Raw genomic sequence first — 22,385 nt, forward strand, 5'->3', positions numbered from 1 at the left:
TTATTAGATTATATTGGGCTGGGGATATAGCTCAGTGGCACAAGTGCCTGCCTGGCAAGCACAAGGTCCTGAGTTCGACCCCTGGTACCCAAAACAAAACAAAACAGAACAGATTATTAGATTATACAATTACCAAAGTATATTTTTATATAATTCCCTTTCTAAAAGATTTTTAAAATTTGTAAGGGCTTTATTTTTTTCCTAATTTTTGAGGTAATACATGCATAAGGATGTGTAGATCAAAGTAAAAGTCACCATTACTATCACAGTCCAGAGATAATTCCTGGTGTGCCTTCTGGCATAGGAATGCGAGGTGATTGGGGTGTGAGTATAGTGGGAAGTAAAAACAATGAGCATGTCTTACAAATTGCTTTAATTTTTATTACAGTGCCACATGCCCATGGCTTGAAAAGCCGAACAACAGGGTGAGGTTTCTGAGGAAAACCCACAGACCCTCTTCTTCACCCAAGTCCTCAGGAGGGCGCATTTTCAATGTTTTTTTTTTTTTTTTTTGTACAGGGAATCGAACTCTGGACCTCGCGCTTGCCAGGCAGGTGCTGTGCCACTGAGTTTTATACCTGGCCCTCACTTTCAATTATTTTAACAGTTTGTTTGCTGGTAGTTACCTGCTAATGTATTGGTTGCTGCATCTTGATTTGTTTTTTATTTGACAAATACTTGTGAAGCACCTACTGTGTGGCATTCCGTTGTACACAGGGAGACCTCTCAATGAGTTGGGGATACCTGATACACTGTGAGCAGAATTCCCTGAGCTCCTGGGCCCTCCTCTCAGTGGGGACAGATGCAATTATTTAAATAAAGTGTTCAGTCGCCTCTTAGAGGCCGCGCGGTAACCAGATGGTGAGGAGTACTAAGTGAGCAGCAGTGAGGGTGAGGCAGCAGAGCGGGGAAGAGAGGCGATGTGAAATAAAGAGGTGGAAGAGCTGGGGGCTTCCTGACAGGATGGCATCTGAGCAAAGCCCCAGAGCAGGGCTGGAGTGACCGAGGCACATATAGGGGAGGAACACTCCAAGCCAAGGGAACAGCGAGGTCAGCGCCCCAAGGCAGGGCCCTTCAAGGTGGGCACAGGATGATCGGGGGCCCTCAGGGGCCGGGTTGGAGGGGTAAGGCAGGGGACTGGGCAGTGCAGGCCCTGTGGATTCCTCAAAGGACTGTGAGTGATAAAACATCGCTCTCGTCTCTGTGTACAGTTCCTTGAAATCAGCTTTGAGTGTTTATATCATTATCAAGTGTACGTTTCTGCATCACCAAGCAGTATATTATGATAATGTTCCTTTAATCGCTCATAAATGTTTTGTTAATAATTGCCTCATTTTCTTCACCTGATTAATTCTCTGTGTTGTTATTTGTAATTTTTCTGAACTCTTCAGCAGAACTGGGAAATCCTTCTAGACACTGTTTTCCATGAGACCGAATGCCGTCCTGGCCTCCCCAGGGCCTGCTTTTCCCATCTCCCTCAGAGCTGCCTGTCTGTCCTCTCCTGCCATCTTGCCCACTTTGCCAGAGCACAACCGTGTCCCAGGAATTCAGTCTTCCATGTGGGCTATATGTTCTATTGGACTGTATATTTCCTTCTCTCTTGACATTTCTTTTTATGAGGGGCAGTAGATCCTTTCCTGGGCCTCCAAGAAAGAGAAAACAGGAAGTACAGTTTTGAGCTCAAACCTCACTTATAACTGAATGGCTATAGAATTCCACGCTGGTGATCAGTGTTCATTAGAATTTTAGAGCATTGCTTCTTTCTTTCCTAACTCCCAGTCTTGCTGTGAGAAACCAGTGCTTTTCTGACTCTTTGTATGTAACCCTTTCCCCTTCTGGAAGGACAGTGTTCTCCTCCTTTGCTGTTTGCGTTCACAGCTCTGTGCCTGGATGTGGATGTGCCAGGCATAGGATTGCCAGGCTAATGGAGGACACTCTTTAAATTTGGACTTCAGATAAACCACGAGTAATGTTGGCGATGTTTGGGACATACTTACCCTGAAAGATTACTTCCTGTTAATCAGAAATTCAAATTTAACTAGATTTCCATTTGTTGTTGTTCTTGTATGTTTTTGCTCGATTTGACAAATTTAGAAGTTGGAGTTTTCAACTCGGAGACTTGGGGCTTTCAGTTTGGGGAAATTTTCACATATTATTTCTTTTCCTCTAAATTACTATATTAGTTTAAGCTTAAAAAGATAAGATATTTCAATAAGGCTTATAACCACCAATCATCCCCTGCTTTTGTCTTCCATCTTAATTTCCCCAGAAGTAACTCTTTAGTGTTTTCATCTGGACTGGCTACTGTAGTTTTCAATAATATACTTACATTTTTAAAAACTTTTCAAGGCTTAAAAAAGTTGATTTGCACTGGGGAGGATAAGAATTTAGCTCTTTTATGCCAGTCATCACTACTTTCCACAGTATAGACAAACACCCCAGCATATAGGCCTACTTAACCCGCTATATAAATGTGACATCAGTATTCAGTTTCTGTTTATTATGAAAATATTGTTAAATTATTATAAAAATACTGTTCCTCAGTGAGCCACCGAGTGTGCTGTGGCTATAATTATCTTTCATTTCCTGTACAGCTTTTTAGTTTTCTGGAGATACTAAAAATCTCCCTTTGTGTTGCTTTCAAGATGCTTGTCTCTGTTTGAGCCTCAGAGGGAGAGGAGACTTGGGTCAAGTTCCACCAGCAGTGTAAATGCCTCCCTGCTATGTGCAGACATACCAGGCCAGCTTTCACCTCTATCCTCTCCTCCTGGGACCCCGTGTCCACCTGCATCAGTGTGGTCTAGACTTGTGGCAGGACTCCTGTCTGAAGACACTCTCTTATTACCTAAGCTTTCCCTCACTACTGTGCTAGGAAACTACCTGCATGGATGAGTGTAGCATTTAGGCTGAAAATCCCTTAACTATCTTCAAGCTGCTAGTGATGCTTTTTGTAAAAACCACTGCCATCTAGCCTAAATTTCACACTGCGATACCATGATGTAGGTCTAGTTTTATTTATTTTTGTATCTAGTGAGTACTCACGGTGTGGAAATACGTACTTTTCAATTCTTGAAAATTCTCTTTATTTTTTTGAAAGTTTGGTTCCATTCTTTTTTGTCTATTTCCTTTTTTTAGAACCATATTAATCAGACTTTGGATCGTTTAAGGTGGTTCTCAAGCATCCTAATTTTTCTCTGCTCTTTTCCATTCCAATTTTTCCATGTTTTCTGGAAGATTTCCTTTACGCCATTCTCTACTGACATTTTTGCTTTGGCTTTCATTTATAATTTCCAAGAATTTCTTTCCTCTTCTGGGATAGTTCCTTTTTTATAGCAGCCTGTTCTTGTTTCATTGATATTCTCTCATTTATTAGAGAATTTTTGATATACTTAAAAGTCTTCTGTTTCTGGAACTTTCCATTTCCTATGAGTCACTGTTTTCTGTTTTGACCTGATAGAGGCTTTCCTGAGATGTTTGTTTTATGAAGATAGCTGTTCAAGAGTGAGGTCCTCGTGAGCCAGTTGGAAGCTCTGTGCCTGTGGACCTTCTTGATTGATGAGCTCCTGCTAGGTGATGAAGCTAGGATCTTCAAGTATCAGTATTGTATTTTTCCTTGGAATCCTTTGGCTTCTCCAAGAAAGAATTTCCAACTGCCTGCCTAATAGAATCCTGGGAGGAGAGTGGGGAGGTGGTGACTGTCTCATTGCTGACATGTAGGCTTTCACATCACCTTTTCAGTTTCTGTTTTCAGTGCAGTGGGTCACTCCTGCCTAACCTGGTGCCAGCTCTTCCTGAGTGTAATTTCTTCAGGATAAACTTCCCAGTTTGGCAGTGTGGTGGGCGGGTAGCTGCTTGACTTTGCGCAATTGTGCAGGAGATTTAGAAGGGGGTGTTTAACTGCAACCAGCCACTTTTAGTCCTGCTCCCAACCCTGCTTCTATTGTACCCAATACCCGAGCTCCAGAGCCTCTGTAGCTTCCCTGGGGCAAATCAAGATGCACCTCAGTGGCATCTGCCACACTCTGGTCTTAAACCTTTCCCTCTCCCATGTCAAGCCCTGCTCCAGTGACTTTCCATTATCTACAAATTGGCTTTTCACTGTTTCAATCTCTCTGTTGTCCTTGTAACTTTACTTGTACTTCTTTCTTTCAACATTTTTTATTATTACTTTAATAGGGTTTCAGAAAGGAGCCTCCAAATTTTGTCTTAAAATTTTTATCTCTAAGTTACATGGACTTACCCAGTGATACGTGCTTTGGGGTGATGTGAAAATTATCGTGAATTTCCTAACACATGGACATGTTTTTTGAAAATGTGTCAGAGCTGGAGCCATTGAGCAGCCTGGGAGCCAAGCACTGCTTATGTTTGCATCTTGAGAACGGAGTTGCACACAGACCCTTGGCATTTGGAAGCTAGGTCCTCATACCTGGCACAGCTCCTCATTTGTGAATTCAGAACTGCTCATGTAGGCTTCTTCTCAATCGTGTGTGGAAGGGTAATGAGTTTTCTGTCTATTTCTCTTTGAAACAGTCCTTCCCAACCAGGTCTATTTTCTACCACTTTCTGAAGTGTTATCTTTTATTTTATGACCACTGGAATTTCACAAAGAGACGGTGGTTTTGGGCTGTTGTTTTAAAAACTCTTTGCAGAAGTTATTGCCCCTGAGGAAGTCAGGGGGCAGCACCTGGGTGGTATCCTTGTGCCTGCCATACCAGATGATCAGCAAGGCAGACTGCTGCCCTGGCACTTAGGCTCCTTGTGTGCTTTTGCGTTAAATTCGTGCGTTAGTCTGATTACAGGTCACTGCAGGTTTTGGACCTTTGGGTTCATTCCCAAATGATTGAAATTAAGTCTTTTTATCATGCATGAATCTACTACCTGGGCCTGATACTATTGCAGGAATATTTTACAATCTTCATGGTTCCAAAACAGCTTCAAGAGCACCTGCCTCTTGGGGTGCAAGCTTGCAGTACATCTTATCATCATCATCCCTGTCTCACACATGCAGATGTTGCAGGACTGTTGATTTGTGTGTGTTTAGACAAAAGCTAGCTTGCTCTTCAAATACTTTCTGGAGGTCAGGGGACGCATGCCTCCTGTCAAATGCATTGAGGATGATCAGCAAGGAGTTGAACTTCTTCTGCCCAGAGCATGGTAGAGGCAGAGTAGAACCCAGGATATCAAGCTGTAAATCTAATCTACTTTCCAGTAGAAAGCAACCACACCCAGGCCATAAAGCCATAAAACCAGCAGGAAGTCAGAGGGGAGGGGAGGGGGAGAGAGAAGGAGGAAGAGAGGAGAGAGGGAGAGAGAGAGAGAGAGAGGGAGAGAGACTAAATAGAGAAACTCCAGAAGGCTCAGAAAGGCCTCAGGAAGGCTCTGCTGAGCCTCCAGGATATGTGGAGAAATGTGCAAGGGAGAAAGACAGCATTATGGCAGGTGTGGTGAACAAGAAACCGGATGCTTTGGTGGAGGGAGGAACATCCCTGGCATCGTTGTGAAGTATGTGAGGTTGAGGGAAGGGTCCCATGGCTTAGGTGGACCTTGGCAGGGGCTGGAGAACATGGATGGACACTGGCTGGAAGCTGCATGGCACAGGGCTTAGAAGGCAGGCAGTTTGCTTAGACTTGATTCTTGGGTGGCAGGGGACAATTAAAGGTGGAGAATTAAGGATGTCACTGTGTAAGACAGCTTAAGCAGACGTAGCTTCAGACTGCATGAGCTTAGCGGGTGCCAGTGTGCTTGCTGGGGTCCGAGTGGGTGGTAGCAAGGTCTGTTTGAGGAAATCAGGGAGCCCAGGTATGAGGACTGGGAAGAGAGCAGTGCACAAATGCCAGAAGAGCTGGGGAAAGGAACCCGAGTTCCCAGGTCCTTTGGTGGCGTCTCAAAATGTTTCACCCTTGTGTCGCTGACTGAACTTCCTCTTGTTCTCATCCCCTGACAGGGACAGAGGTGTCACCGTGGCCCAAGCCGAGGGACCTGTGCAGGTGTGTCCGACAGGAGCAGGATGGAGAAGACTGGAGCTTTCACTGTCCCGGGGAGATGAGGCCTGCTTGAGTGAGCAGGCTTGATGTCTCCCTCAAGCAGCAGTCGGGATAGAAAGAGCAGAGCCTGGAGCCCCTGGAATTAAAGATGGGGCGGGATGCTGGCCAGAGGCTGTAGGAGGAGAGCAGCAGCTGGTGGTGTGGTGTGGAGGACGGGGTTTCTAAGCACATGGCTGTGTGGTGGGGCCTCCCGGCGGTGGGTGGCTATGGAGTAACAAATAAATAAATGGTGGAGTCTCAGAGGCTGTGTTACACTCCTGACAGTGACAGCTGAGGTTTTGACACAAGTAGGCAGAAGACTTGACCCCTCGGCGGGTGCTGCCACACCCGGGGCACCAGAGAAGTTGTCTGATCACCTTCTGCGGGTTACCCATAGACAGGCAACATTCTCCCAGAAGGAAAGTAGGATAGCTTACGGCTAACAATTGTGAGGGGGATCAAAAAATACAGTTAAGTTTACATTTAAAATTTTTATTTTAGTAAAAGACACATTGCCATTATTCCCATTCAAAACTACCACCCCCCCCACACACATGGTTTGAACACAATCATCCTACCAATCTTGCCACTTTCTGAAGCAGTTCTAGAAGTCTGTTGAACATTTTTAGTTGCACTGTCCTGGCTGCTTCAATGTCCTGAATCAATTCAAAATGTTTACCTTTCCTGGTCATTTTGACTTTGAGTACGAGCCACAAGGTGCATGGTACAAGATTTGGTGAATAAGGTGGATGATGGGACGAGTTTGTTCAAGGTGAGGGGAGGACTTTGAGGGATTAAGCTATTAAGCAATGTGTCTTTTACTGTAATAACTTTTTAAAAAATTAAATATCCACCATACATTTTGGTAGCACCTTTTATCTGCCTGGTTGACAGGACTGGGCAAATGCTGAGGTCAGAGCTGCCGTGCACATGATTCCCCAGGGCTTAGGTGACACCATGTGCTGGGCCCTGGGGAACCAAGGGGGATCTTTCCAGCAGCCCATGTTGCTCTTCTTCCTCCTCCTCTTCTTCCTCCTCCTCCTCTTCTGCCTCTTCTTCTCCCTCTGCCTTCTTTGAGACAGGGTCTCACTGTGAATTTCAGATTGGACTTGAACTCACTGTGTAGCTCAGGCTGGCCTTGAACTTGCAGTGATCCTCCTGCCTCAGCCTCCTGACTGCTAGGATTATAGGTGTATGCCACCACACCCAGCCCCAAGTTGCTTTTCTTGCAGCTGACAGCTGTCACCCTTGTCCTGTCCTCAGTGCAGGAGAGGGGTGATCATCTGGGAAGTCCCTCAACAGCCATTGCTATTCTGTAGAATCTCGGGGGGACATTGCCATCCATAGCCACTCTTTCAAATGTCCTTTCCTGTTGGTGACGAAACACATCCTCGCATTCTACTAGATCCTCCCAGTTATGTTCTGAGTGCTGGGGCTTCATTACCACACTGCAGGAACCATGTTCTCAACCGTGTGACCAGCACAACTCTTAACCGAGCCCCTCATGCAGAACTGTAGTTTATAAATGTCTGGCGAATCGGTGCATAGAGGATGAATGAATGAAGTGCTGGCTTTGGTTAGGGCAAACGGTTGAAATGCTTATGTGTCATAATCACGTGCTTAGACTGTTGATTACAGGAAAGATGGTTGTCAAACATCCCTACCACACACACACACTCATACACACATGTACACACACACACACACACACACACTATTTTGTCCTCTAGACTTCTCTCCTACTAAATAAACTAAATACCCCTGATAACTTCCCTGAAAGGTCTATTTCTTAAACTATGGGTAACATGTGTTTGTTGATTCATTCTATAAGTGTTCATTGAGTACCACTTTGTCCTGAGCCTTTCTTTCCAGGTGCTAGAAATTCAACTAATGAATAAAAACAACAGAGAGGATTAGGTTTTTGGGACGGGGAGAAATTAGGCAATACAATAGGGAAAATCAAGAAGAGGGAATTAGGGAATATAGCAGGTGTGTGTGTGTGTGTGTGTGTGGGTGTACTGGGGAGAGATCAGTTTCTAATAGGGAAGACAGGAAAGCCAGACCTAGAAGGTAGTGTTTGAGTAAAGAATTGGGGGGGGTCACAGAATGAACTATGTAGATGTGTGGGGAAAAGGAGCCACTCAGAGGGAATAGCTTGTGCAAAGGCCCTGGGGCGGAGCACCAGTGTCAAGTTCTAGAACAGGGAGGAGGCCGTGTGGCTGAGGGGAGCAGGCAGAAGAACAACAGGAGATGAGGGCAGAGAGAGCTGGCCAAGTCAGTTGGGGTCTTAGAGGACTTCACTTGAGCCCCAAGTGGGATGGGAAGCATTTCTGCAGGATTCTGAGCAGAGAAGGGGAATGAGTGGACTTAAAAGGTAACAGATGCCGCTGGGGCTGATTGAATCACCCAGCCAACAGTGGTTTGCCCCAGCTGGTCGCAGTGGAGGTGGGGAGAAGGGGACAGGTTTTGGTCCTTTGGAAGAGGGCACAGCAGAAGGAGCTGGGTGTGGGGTGTGAGGGGCTGGAGGTGAGGACCCCAGGTGCGGACTTGAGTGATGGGTGGAAGAAAGGCAACTGAGCCAGCAACTAGCTGCTGGAGGCTGGATGCCCCCAGCTGTGCGCAGAGGCAGATGTCGCCTCCCGGGACCTGGGCTCCTTCCCGCATCTCAGGGCAGTCCCAGCTCCACTGCTTTCTCTCGAGGAAGCTGGAGGGGCCCTGCTGCCCCCTGCCCATCTGTCTTACCGACCCCACGTCTAGACAGCATGCATCCGGGTTTCTGTGACTCATTCCTGTCTCTCACTCTTCTCCACACATCCACCCCCGGCTCTTACTCGCTGCCCTTCACACCGCTCTCCCCTCCCGCAGCTCACACTGGGCCGAGCGAGGCTGCCCTCAGCCAGGTGACAAGTGAGGGAGCACCTTGGCGCAGGGGTAGCCAGGGCCGCCTCCCATTTCCACAGCCACAGAGCAGGAACGGAGGTTGTCTGGGAGGCCCTCTCTACTCAGCCCACTGCTGGGAGCGCTGGGGACAAGGCTGGCTCCGATCCCAGCCGGGAGAGGGGGCACAGTGTTGTTACATGGGGAGGAAGCCACACCAGCATGGGAAGCAGATGTCGGGTGAGGAAAAGGTGGGAGCGTGGAGAGCATCAGGAGAGCCAGAGTCTTCGTGGGGAACAGGAGAGGTACTGGAGGCTGAGAGCACTTCCAGGGCAGCCTGCGGAGGGGACAGGGGTTCATTCCCAAGCGTGCGGGGGGTATGGATGGAGGAGAACAGGTGTCCCAGCTGCCCCTGCTCTCTGCTCCCTGCCTGTCTTTGGAGTGCACTATTCTAGGGGCAGAACCGTCTCTGTAGAGAAGAGGCAGGCCAAGGTAGAGAATCGATTTACGAGGACAGTCTTGAGCATTTCAGCTGCCATTGGAAACGTGCCGTTTCCTGGGCTCACAGGGCTGCTTTGTGACAGGGAGCTTCCTGCGCCATCGAAGGGGAACCTCATGTTGTTCGTCTGTGTGGCAGCCACAGCGTGCTGGAGGGGGAAGGGCTTTGGCTGAGATTCTGGGATCTGGAGGCTGGGGCTGGCCCTGCACTCACTCACTGCGATGCATGTCAGGACTCTTTGCTTCTTATTCCCATCAGCCCGGCTGGAAAATGGGGAATTTGAGCAGAGGTCCTCAGTGTCCCTTCTTACTTAGCAGTTCCGAGTTTTGTGACTCCCTCACGTGGACCGCCCACGGCACATGATGGAAAGTGGCAGCCCTTGCCTCTTGCCTAGGGAAATCCGTGTTGGCTCAATTCTTGTTAAGCTTCTACTCTGTGGCAGGAAGTTATGATAACCAGGTGACTTTGGCTAAGATCACTATTAGCTACTGGATTCTTCCAGGTATCGAGGCAGGTCTGGCAGGTTTTCGGATTACCTATGACATGGGGTTTCTAAGATGACTGAGTTAACACCAGCAAAGTGCTGACTGGCTGGCAGTGAGCTAGTGAGGGGTTCACCATCATCATCATCATCATCATCATCATTATTATTATTATTCACATTGTACGGTGGGATGGGTCACATAGCTGCTCTCTTTCTGCTAAGGAAGAGTAGAATTCCTCAGCCTCACTCTCACAAGGCTGCCTGGCTGCAACAGCAAGCAGAAACATGGAAACAACACCTGGGATTTGTAGGTAGATTTATTTACTTTGATGGGCACTGATCAGGATCATTCCCGGAATATCAGGCCCTGATCTCTGGTGCTCTAGGGCCTTTATGGGATAAGCAAGCAGGAAGTACAGAGGCAGAACGGTTTGTCAATTGGGGATTGGTTTATGCAATGTGCATCATCATGACCAGGTATGCATCACAGTGACCAGCCCTTTCTAAGAGACAGAAGCAACTGGATCTGAAACAGGAATCTGGGCAACTAACAAACTGGAGTATACTGGCTGGGGGGAGGGGCATTTTTTTCTGCTACGCGGCTAAGCCAATAGCCCTGACTGAACCGGGGACCATGAATCTTCGGAGACGAGGTCCTTCTCTTTCAGCAGCCTTTCGGAATGTGCAGCCCCCGCAGTTGTTGGGGCAGAGTAGGGGAGATCAGGACAAAGTGACCCTCAGGCAAAGTGTGGTCACACTGCGGCAAGTGCTTGCTGTTAGACTCTGCACCCAGGGGAGGTTGTGAGTAGCACACTGTTGGCTTCCTCTTAGGTGAGCAAAGACACTGAACTAAGGAGTCAGAGGGGTTTAGAGCAGGGGTCCCCACCCCCCAGGCCAGGGACCAGTACTGGAAGTACTGCAACCAGGCCACACAGCAGGAGGTGAGCGGGGCTGGTCGCAAAGCTGCCTCTGTGTTCACAGCTATTCCTCTTCACTGTGTCAGCACTGTGTACTCTGCTTAGCGTCAGCCCAGCAGAGGCATTCGGTTCTCATAGGAGCACGAGTCCTACTGTGAACTGAGCATGTGAGGGGTCTAGGTGGCGAGCTCCTTTGAATCCTTCAGAGCCATCCCTTCCATGAAAAAATTCTCTTTCATAAAACTTATCCCTGGTGCCAAAAAGACTGTGGACCAGCAGTGGTTTAGAGCATTTCAGAGACAAAAGGTCAGTTGTCAACCTGCATACCACATTCCCTTACAGACAGGGGACAGCACACCCCAGAGAGTAGCAGTGACCTGCTCACAGCATGGTGGTGCCTGGAAGCGGCTCCCTGGGTAGGGAATGAGTCTTGCTGGTATCCTAGCTACTGACCTGCTACAGATCCTGGGGCCTCCAGTGAGAGACCAGGAGCAACCGTCTCCGTGGCTTCCCTGGGATGGGTGTGATGGACAAAGTCAAACAGCCTCCTCTAGAAATTGAGTGCATCACCTGAGTGATGTGTGTAAGAATCTCCGGGACACACATACCAGCTGTGTCTTATCCCGCTATGCAGGTCTCTTCCTACCTTCTCCGCTATCAGAGCCACCCTCGATTTCTGACAGTGCACCACTAGAGGGAGTCACTGGCACTCTAATTGTGCCAGAAATGCCCTTGGGTTAGTTCTGGGCCTCCTGGCAGGAAAGACCATGTGCAAATCTCTGCAGCGCCAACCTTCCGCACCGCCCTGCCTCTGGGCTGCAGGGCTTTCTTTCCCTGCCAGGGAGGTGTAGTGGCTCTTCAGTGGGAAGTAGGGCATTCCAGAGAGTCATGTGCAATAGGACACACAGTTCTTCAGAGACCTTTGCAGGTGTGGGGGTAGCAGAGACCTCAGTGCCTTTGGTCCTCTGGCTGGTGAAAGCAGGGCCTTGCCTGATGGTGTCCCCAGTCCCCTGAAAAGGGCAGGACATGGCCTTGGAAACCCATCTGACACCCTGGCGACTTTGGCCCATTTGTTTGTTCCCTGTGGAGGAAGCCGTCCGTAGGCACCCGAAGATGATGCAGCCAAGGGATCAGGTGTCTTCTGGAGAAGTGATTTTCTAGCCCAGACACCAGTTAGTCACAGATTTTCTGGAACCTTAGCAGGCCAGGATCAGCTTGGGTTATGTAGAATTCCTGCCTGGTAACCGGACCTGGAGGTAGGAGAGGGCACATACAAAGGTGACCTTGTTTGCAACCTCTCTCTGTCCAGTGCAGGTCTTTGGCTCTGGGCTTCAGTTTCCTCTCCGTCAAGTAAAGAGCTGAATCAAGTGATATCCAAGATCCTTTGTGCTACAGGTAGTGGTGCCTTCGGTTTATGCTCCGACATTGTTGCTCACTGGTCATAGCTTCTTGTGTTTCAGTTAGGAGCATATTAAAAGTGGTACCCCTCCGTCATATAAGCATCTTTAAGAAATAACATTAGACTGAAGCCAGGTGTGGTGGTGCATGCCAGTAATCCCAGCACTCTAGGAGGCTGAGGTGTGAGAACTGCAAATTTAAGCCAACCTCAGTGACTCAGTGATTCATGAGACCCTGTGGAAAAGAGCTCAGAGCCATGGCCCCATGTTCAGTCCCCAGAATGAAGAAAGGAAGGAAGGAAGGAAGGAAGGAAGGAAGGAAGGAAGGAAGGAAGGAAGGAACTTGGATTGGGCTTGCAGAACAATCAACTCAACCAAATGGCCCTGAGCTCTCTGTGATTAGCAGTGCTAAAAGCAGTGGACATATTTTCAGAGAAATGGGCAAGTGGGGGAGCGGGGCCAACACTGATGCTTGCTCTGCCCACAGCCCTTTGCTCGCTGTCCGTTTTCTTTTCTGGGCCAGGTACTGTGGGTGATCTCGGTGGTCGTGGTGCTCACTGCTATGTCCTTCTGGCTTCTAATTTTTATGTTTTCCCTCGCAAGCTGGGTTTTGCTGAGAAGCAAATGACCTTGGGAAGAGCAGGGGCTGTTCAGGCAGGTCCTCAAGAAGGTGCTCTTCGTTCCGTCAGTGCAGATTGTTACAGTTGTTGCTGAATGGAAGAAGGAGGAAGTGTCTTTCAGGGTCTTCTGGTCAGGTTTTCTGAGAGCCCAGGGATGTGTGGCCTCCGGCATCCTTCCCATGCTTCACCACAGATCAGAGTCACCCAGAGAACCTGGACTCGGCCCGGAGTTCCTGAGAGGTGGTGTGAGAAGGGCAAAGCGTGTGTGCCATGCTGCAGAGTTGGAGTCACACTGTGTACCACCACCCTGGAGGACAACCCCGGGTCGTCGTTTAAATTCAGCACAGCGACCTCTGTAATAGCTGAGTTTTTCTGAGCTCATTAGGCAACAGTCAATGCCATAGATGCAAGTGTGTTAAATCTCCAAGGAAGCAGGCGAGTGTGGCTGTAACTAAACTCTTGGCCAGTTACGGCACTCATCCCCGTCAGCACTGTGAGCCTCTGGCCACTAGGGGGAGCCAGGGCTATTTCGCTGCAAACCCGAGGGTAGAGAAGAGGAAAAGTACTGCGGACCAGGCCAGGCCTTTGAGACAAGCTGCAGAGAGGCTGCGTGCTGAGCCCAGCGCACCACTGCGATCTGACGGTGCCCAGAAGCCACGGAAACTCAGGCGTTGTGGGGAGAGGACGGTTTATTCCCCAGGGCGTTCGGTTTTCCTCCCTTCTCAGAGTACATCTCATCAATCACACTGCAGCGCAGGAGTGTGAGAAGCAGCCAAGAGGTTCCCAACCGCCTTGCAGATAGAGCCGGGGCAGAGGAGAGGGGAGAGAGGCAGCTGTCGCAGGGTGGCAGGGAGAGCTGGAATGTAGGGTGCACCACCCCGGGAGTCGTGGGTGCGATGCCAGCCGGGGGCGGGGGGCACTGGGCAGCTCTGAGTCTCAGCTAACCCCGAGGAGGATCACGCTCCCTGGGGTGGGGAAGGCCCAGGAGTTCTTCAGGGAGATGCAGACCCCGTGGGTGGACCTCAAGGTTAAGGATACAAAATGGCCAGGACAGAGGTCCTGGGCTTGCAAAGACTGCCACCTGTCCCCATGGTGCGCCTGCACCCTTCTCTCCGGAGAGGAGCAAGTCCGGAGCACCGCAGTGGGGGAGAACCAGCAGCCGGAGCCTGACCTCGCCCTGTCGCCGCCGGTTGTCCATTCTCACCAGGCATCAAGCCCATGCTGCCCACAGCGCGCCCGAGCTTGGGAAATGGCTGACTCCTCCGAAATTACATGAAAGGGAGCTGGAGTTCAGTCACCGAGAACCTCTTTCTTCCTTTCTTGGCGTTAGAGTGGCCATCCATTGGTTTGGGAGAGACATGAATGAGTCCAGGTAACATCTGGACGTGGGATCTTTGGTGAGCTGTGTGTGTACTGTGAATCTTAATTTATGTGAGACACCAGTGTCCGTGGTGTGTGTGTGTGTGTGTGTGTGTGTGTCTTTGCATCCATGTTGGTGCACAGCCTCCATGGCGGTGATGGTAACAAAGCATCAGCTGGGAAACATGACTTGGGGCTGTGGTGAGTGTGCTGTGCCTTCCTAAGCAGCCTCCCCTCGCTACCCCAGGGTAGCTCTCAGCCTCCTCCAGCCCCTGTGTGCCCAGCTCTGTGTGTCAGTGCCCAGGACCACCTAGCTGGCATGGAGCCTTTCTGTCCCTGAAGCCAGAGGTTTTGCTGGCTCACAAGGGTAGTTTTCATACAAGCACATGAGCAGATGCCTCCTTTTATGAAAAAGTGTGTGTGTATGTGTAGTGTGTATGTATATATGTGTGTATATGTATCCGTGTGATTGTGTCTGCATATGTGCATGTGTGTGTATATTTGTGTCTGTGCACGTGTACATATGTGTGTGTATATCTGAACCCATGTGCACGTGTGCGCACATATGCATATGGGTACACAAGCACGTGTATGTGTGTTTGTGAATGAGTGTGTGTATGTACATGTGCTGCATCTGTGTGTATGTGAGTGTACAGAATCTATCAGCTCCCACCCCAAGCACACCCACTGAAGCTTTTCTGGAAAGCAAAACGAAGTCCTCATGCTGTTCTGTCTCCCAGACAGCTTTCCTCGCTGCTGGCCCCAGAGATCTCCCACCAGAGACCACGGGTGTCGCCCGGCCCTGCATTCGAGTCCTGTGTATACATTTGAACCTTCTAGTGTCAATTTCCAAAGGGCCTTTGGCCTCTGCTTGATGCAGGCGCCCAGTCTGGCCATACACAGCAGTTTCCTGGCCTCTTGGCCAGCCTTGATGTCTGGATACAGCACTGCAGCTGGCCCTGGGTGCCCACCTTTAGGGACACCACTGGGCTGCCTGATCCCCCAGGCCCCTTCAGGCCTCCACCCCTTCCACTTTATGGCTCCATCACCACCCAGGCATCTGGTGTTTCCTGCTGGTGGTTGGCGCAGCTTGGGAGCTTGGACCAGGAAGATGCAGTGCCAGAATCCAGGGAAGAGAGACCAGTGAGGCCACAGACTGCCACCAGGATCCATTCCCTGTCCTTGAAGGACCCTCATGCCCTCCCCTCTGCACCTCGCCTTCCCCGTGCTGTGAGTGACCCGGAACATCAGAGACAGGAAAGTCACTGCTCCAGCTGAATTTTGCTGCAGTTTCTTTTTTCTCCCCTAGATGCTGAGAGCTATTTTTAGACCAGGACTTTTTTTCCAGGGGATCCACAGTCTATTTTTAAAGCCCTTACGGAGGCCGAATCATCCAGTGTTTCTCACAGGGACATCGGAGAGAGCAAGTGGGAGGCGCTGAGGCCACTGGCTGGGGGACACAAGCTCACAGATAAGGAGTAGTCAGGAAGGCCTGACAGAGGATGGGAGAAGTGGGCCCCGGGGTTGGGGGAAGGGGACTTAGTCTCGTGAGGACCACGGGAAGAGCCCACATGCCCTTCCCTCAGTCACTCAGTGCTTCAGGGCCAGCGCAGCCCAGTGCTGTGGTCCAGCAGCAGCGGCATTGCCTTTGGATGTGGCCCTTGGTTTAATCTGCGGTGCTTGCCTTTCCTTTCCCTGAATTCCTGCTCTCAGATGTCTTCCCGTCCCCTTTCCGTGGCTCTCCCGTGTCGGAGGAAAGTGAGTTGCGGGCGCTTTTGGACACTGTAGTGGGATGAAGCCAACCAGAAGTAGACCCAGCTGAAGTCTGGAGGGAGGAGAGGGGTGCAGCGCTCGTGGTCAGAGGTGCATGGGGTTTGTGGGGGCTGGGAGAAGAGCGGAATCCCAAGCAGGAAATGAAGAAAATATCCTCGCAATGGCTCACGCAGAGACACCCCTGGCCTCAGCCCTTCCCCACTGCCTTGCCTGGCCCTCAGCCCCTCACTCCAAGGCCTGTGGCATTGTGGGACAGGGGTCACAAGATGACAAAGAGCAAGTAGGAAGGGGGACCTGAATGGAAAATTCCAGATGGAATTGCTGAAAATGCTCCTGAGCAGAGCAGAAGCTCCTCTCATCTGGACCTGCCACACAGGGAAGGGACAAAGGGGATACCTTCGCGGGAAGCCCAGCAGCCAACAGGTCAGCCTCACATGCCTCTCCTTCCTCTCTCCTTGTAGAACTTCGTCCCTCAGACCATGGCCTGGTACCGTGCTGAAAATAGCTGGGATCTGAGTGCCACCCTGTCCCTTCAGTTCCCCTGCCTGTGGCCAGTGCCACCAGGGTGCAAGGAGGAAGGGAGTGGCCAGGGAGGCAGTTTGGAGCTCCCTCCCAGTGCAGGTCACCAGGAGGGCCGGCCCTGTGGTCCTACTGTCTGCAAGACCCAGGGGAAGCCACCCTCCTTGTGAGGGAGCAGGTGAAGTCCAAGCTCCTGCACCATGGCCTCCTCAGCTGTGGGAAGGGGTCAGAGCTCTGTGTGCTGCTAAAACAATCCTCACTGCTTCCTCCCACAGCCTCTGTCATCCTCCGCCCAGAGCCTTTGCCATGCCCTCTCCTGTTGCTGTCAGGGCTGTAAGGCTCCAGGGCCACAGCACTGCCTGTACTGTGGAGGCCCGGGCCCCACCCGCAGTCACTCTGACAGGGAGGCCTGTCCTGGCCACTCTGTTTTATTTTATTTTATTTTATTTCATTTCATTTGTCTTTTTGAGACAGGGTCTTGCTGCGCAGTGCAGGCTGGCCTTGAGCTCACTTTGTAGCCCAGGCTGGTCTCAAACTCACAACAATCCTCCTGCCTCAGCCCCTCAAGTGCTGGGATTACAGGCGTGTGCCACCTCGCCAGCTGGCCACTCTGCTTAAAGTCACTGTCTCCCCACCTGTGCCCTCCCCACACCCTGCTTACTTTGGGGTTTATCACCATCTATTTTACCCCTACGGCTGGCTAACTATCCCCTGCATTATATTCCACAAAGAAAGGTGTTTGTCTGTCTTGTTCATGGTTAACTCCATATATTAAGCACCAAATGTATATTTGTTGAATAACTTAATGACAGCTAAATGTGCCATATATTAGCGTCCCTAGGGTGGCTTTCTCTGAACTATCAGAGACTCTGCAATTCTTCAGAGAATTCAAGGAAGCTATGGTGTGGTGAAATGTGTGGTAGGTCTTGTCCCATTTTCTGGGCATCTGCATTAATTACAATGTCCTTTATCATAATCCAGGGAAACGAACCTATGGCCTTGGATTCTGTGAGACACTTCGGCAAATGAAACCTGAGGGTTGTGCAAACTGCAGTGCATAAGCATGGGAGAAAGACCCTGGCTGGGGCTTGTGACTGATATCTGCAGCAGAATGGAGACAAGTCTCGGGACTGAGCCCAGACCTGAGGTCTGACACTCTGTCCAGGTCATCAGTGTCAGAACTGAGGGGAAGTAGAGGGTATTGGTTGATGTCCGCCCTGCAGAGCGGCTTGCTGGCTGCCTGGCAGAGACCCCTCACAACCTGAAGTCACATAGGTCTTCTGTGTTGAGTGTGGTGATGGGTGGGCAGAGCAACAGTTGTTTTTCCTACAAAGGGGACAGGAAAACAGTAGTCCCTTCCCATCTCACACACAGTACCGGTTGGGCCAGGCCTCAGGATGACAAGCAGTTTGGAAGCCAAGAGAGTCAGAACAGGAAAGGGATGGAGAGATCACCAGATCCAAGCCCCACACTTGTGCGGAAGAGGGAAGCCCAGACAGGGGAAGTAAGTTGCCTAGAGTCACAAGATCCAAGAGTGACAGGGGATAGAAGCCTGGCTCTCTGCTCCCAGGCCACAAGCCCAAGTGGCTGCAGGCCTCCCTGCTAGAAATACAGGAAAACATCGTGTTCCCTCCCAGGTTAGAAGCAGAGCTTCTTGATGCAAGAAGTAGGAGTGCCCTCAGATGTGAAGAGTGACCGGGCCCCTGGCTGCAGAGGATCCTGGGAGGCTATGCAGGAATGTCTCCTCTGCATGCAGTGGAGAAACAAAGTCAGCAGGGACAGACACTTGCTGTGGGTGGCATTGAGGGCCGTATCTCCTTTCACCCAAGGAATTGGTGTTCTCTTCAGAGGTAGGTTGGTGTGTGCTCGTGGTGGCTCTCTTCCCCTGGAGAGGTCCCCTGGGGAAGTCAGTGGGCTGTAGTTATCAGGGGCACAAGACCTGATGCACAGTTCAGTGTCAGCTCAGCCAGGGACCTTCGCTGGAAGCACACTTTGGATGCTGCACGGGAAGCCCCTTCTACCAGGTAGACACAGAGTACCCAGGGCACCTATCCAGGCCTGTGGCATGGTCAGTCAATGGCAGAGTGGAGTTTGAGTGATGCTGTGCCTGGGAGTCAACACAGTCCTAACCCTTTAAGGCTGAGGGTTACCCTGGGTACATGTCCCATCTCAGTAGAGGCAAAGCCTATGGTGCCTCCTGGGCCCAGCCTGTCTATGTTCCAGGAGGAGCCTCTCTTCCCCCAAACCCCCAAGTTGCTTTGAGCATTCCCAAGTCACCTCATGTGCCCCAGGACCTCGCTCTGGGTGCTAATGTTTAGGTCACTGTCATTGTTCACCTGTGCCTCTAGGATGACAGTCACGAGGAGTCTGCTAATGCTCTGTAGCTTTGCTCCCAGGGAGCAGTTCTCTCCGAGCTTTGACACAGGCTCCAGGCACCTTGATGGGAAAGCAGACCTCATCCAATCATTCCTGTCCCTCAGCCCATGCCATCTCTCACTCTCTACCAATCAGGTCTCTCGGCTAGGCATCTGGGTAATATGCAGGATCATATGCCATCCTCCAAACCCACTTCCTGCTCAGGCTGCAGCAGTTGCTCCCAGCTGGACAAGTGTGCCCAGTCCTAGGATCAGCTTATCCCCAGGAGTCTTGTACAAACCACAGGCACTGCTAGATTGTCCCTCTTATGTTTCCTTCCCCTGTACGCAGATGAGTCTGAATTTGCAATGAACCTAGTTTGGGGTCTCAAAGGGTGCTGCGAGATGAGTTAAATTGGGGTGGGAGCTGGCAGGCCAAGGAGAGGGGCTGTCCCACACCTGGCCACTGGGGCTCAAGGAGGCTGCAGTAGTACTGCAGTGCAACAGAGAGAGCAGTTTTTACTGCTCACAGCACATCTGCTTTTTGCTGGATTATTCCTCTTTCTTCAGGTCTCCTGGGCTGCTGTTGCCCCTGCCAAGGCCTGGGGCACAATGGCACAGGCCACCTGAGTAGCCAAGTTGGAAAACAAACAGCTTCCAGAGGGAGATTCGATCTCCTGAGATGGCCCCCTGCAAGGAGAAAGAGCCCTGACTAAGTCTTTTCTGAGGAAAGTTCCTTCTGCCTCTGTATGTTCCAAATGTAATTTTCTTGTATGGCTACTAGTTTATTTATCTGACAGTAGTCTGGGGTTTTTATTAGGGATTTGGACAGTCAGAACTATTAATGAGGGTGCAAGAGTCCTCAAAGTCACTTCTATCCATATTGGGGAACAAGGCAGAGGGGCATTGACTTCTTCCTCTGGGCTCTCCTGACCTAAAGACATTCCCACCAAGGGCTGAAGAACCCGAAGTGGTGCAAGGCAAGAGACGCATTTATACTCTTAACTGGTCTTGGGAATGACAATGGCGATGGTGATTCACAATCATGAGCGTAGTGAGGTCTATGAGATCAGCCAGTGTTTCCTGAATGCTAACTCTGCTGGATACTGTGCTGAACCTTTGGCTTTTAATCCACAAAGTAACACTATGAGATAGTACTACCTGTGTTTCCATTTTGCAGATGAGAAAGCTGAGATTCTATGAGGTTAAGTAACTCGCTTGGGGTTACAGACCAGGTAAGTGGTAGAACTGAGCATCCCCTATAGGAGGAGGTCTGCCTCCAGATCCCCTGTCCTCAAGCAGTACCTTCTACTATGCCATCAATGCCCGGCTGCCCCACGTGCATCCCAGATTCTGACTCCTGATGATGGACTCAACTCTATATCAAAAGCAAAGGTGCTGTTATTCTGTGAACAGGGTGTGGGCAGTGAGCAGGCACTTTCCAGAGGCCCCCAGGATACCATGTCTGGAAAACAGCTTCAGAATTTGTGACCAGGGAGGCCATGGTCCAGGAAGGAGTGGAATGAGAGAGAATGGGACAGGCTGGGTAAGGTAAGGAAGGAGGTTAGAGGTTGACTGTTATGGAGGTGAAAAGGAAGCCATCAAAGGTTTTAAAGCAGAGAAATAGCAAGTCCAACTTTACCCTTTAGAAAGGTAACTGCAGTGATACTGCGTGGCTGGGGTGGTTCTCTCCATACTCCTTCACATGACACCACCCCCGCTTCCCTCTCTGCTACCCACCGAGGAGTCTATGCCTGCAGTAGAAGCCTCTGTTTACACAGGAGTGAGCTAAGGTTTCTGTTGAAGTCTGTCATTTTGGGTTTCCAAAGAACCCAGAGATGCTGGCAAATGTTGAACAAGCGACCCTCCTGGGAAGAAAAAGCCCTGGTTTGGAGCATTTGCAAATCCCCATGGTAAGTCCTCCCACTGTGGCCTATTTCGAGGCACCAACATCATGTCGACAGGGTTGCAAAATTCCTGGAAGTGCAAAGCTGCATTCTAGCAAGCCAGTAGGCACTGGCTGCAACACACCTCTGCTTGCAACCTCCGAGGGTCCCAGCTCTGGGTTTCTGCAGACACACAGAGACCCAGGAATGGAGTGAGGTGTGCGAACTGGCGCTCTGGCTCCGGGTCTCATGCTTCTAGAGATGCAGATCAGGACAGCAAAGTCCAGTTCCAGGCTGTTCCCCTTTAGAAAGTGGGAGCAGAATTGTCCTCTGACTTTTAAAGTGTATATGCCAGCCACAACCTCCTACCACAACTGGAGAGATTGTGTTTTGTTCATTTTTAACAGTGAGTACAAATCCCCTGGAGTGATGGAAAGGGTGTGAAGATTCAAGGGCCAGGAGTTGGAGAGAAGGTTATAGATCAGTCCCAGCTCCCAAGATGCTCAGATCCATTTGCTCTTTTATTCTATCATTTACTTAGTCATTCAGCTGACATAAATCAGGAGTCCAGACATGAAGGTTATGAGTGAGGCTGGTTGGTAGAGGGGTCAGAGGTCAGAGGTCAGAGGCAGAAACAAACAGCTAATCATAAGTCTTGGCAGTAAGACAAAAATTTAAATGTCAGCAGTTACCGGAGTTTCAAAATCAACAGATGAGAGGTTCAAGACCAGAGGGAGGGGTAAGGTGCTTAGCCCAGTGAGCACAGAGCATGTTCCAAGGACAGATGTCAGGACAGACCGTCCGGGTTCTTACCTACCTCTTAATGGGACAAAAGATAATATCACATTGGGGACTGCATAGGGTGAACTGGGCGTAAAGGGAGGAATTAACATTTGTAGAAAGATTCTGGCATCCACAAGGTCTTGCATGAGATTTTTCACATATATTTTTTTAAGCCATAGTGATGAGGAGAGAATCCTGCATTGTCCCATTACTGGTATGAGAAAACTGACCCTCAGAGAGGTTATGTGACTTGCCCATGGTCACGCGGCCAGTGAGGGGCAGTGCCCAGTGGCACGAGCAAATAGTATTTAACATGGACACTAAGTCTGCAGCTGAACTGGTGGACTGTCTGCCTGTGTGTCAGGCACCTTTGGCTGCTGATGGGCCGGGATTGACAAAGCAGAGTACTGTTTTCACTCTCTCCCTGCTACCAAGGGCACAGTGTCCACTCCCTGCCCACACATCCTCCCTGCAGGAAGTGCACCGAATGTTTACACAGGGGCACATTTCTGGCACCCTGAGCAGGCCAAGCTATAAATGGAGATCATAGCCCCAGCTCGGCAGATGCCTGAGAGCGAGGCGCTGCTGACATGCTGATGGAGAACAGGGACTTCTTGTTTACCCGCTCGCCATCTGGACGAGTGAAGCAAAGTCCAAGGAAAGGCTGGAGAGCGAAGCTCCCAGGCTGCCTGTGGCTCCCCTCAGTGCCCCGCAAGGGCTGCCCAGGTGAGCGGCAGGGAGAAGACAGCAAGGGCTCAGGACAGGCAGTGTGGGGACCCTGCCAGGAGAACTGAGACAGTGATAGAGGGTGATAGAAAAATGTCTAGAGGTGAGAGGTTGAGTATGTTGTTCCTGAGGAAAGATAGGCACCAAAGGACATCTTCTGAAGGAAGT

General features: G+C 50.3%; 1 protein-coding gene across 2 annotated transcripts in view; it reads left to right on the forward strand.

Annotated features, from left to right (window-relative positions):
- Kcna6 (potassium channel, voltage gated shaker related subfamily A, member 6) overlaps window positions 1-22,385 on the forward strand; it is a 61,608-nt gene that overhangs the window by 27,820 nt on the left and 11,403 nt on the right. Inside the window, exon 2 of one of the 2 annotated variants that reach the window (XM_005378741.2) lies at window positions 5,945-6,284. The exons of the other annotated variant lie outside the window; for it this stretch is intronic. The gene's annotated coding sequence lies outside the window, so the exon portion shown is untranslated. Of the gene's footprint in view, window positions 1-5,944; window positions 6,285-22,385 lie in introns of those variants that run through there. 2 annotated transcript variants of the gene reach the window in all.

This window comes from Chinchilla lanigera, unplaced genomic scaffold (assembly GCF_000276665.1).
Source record: "Chinchilla lanigera isolate Chin_1 unplaced genomic scaffold, ChiLan1.0 scaffold00012, whole genome shotgun sequence".
Taxonomy (NCBI): domain Eukaryota; kingdom Metazoa; phylum Chordata; class Mammalia; order Rodentia; family Chinchillidae; genus Chinchilla; species Chinchilla lanigera.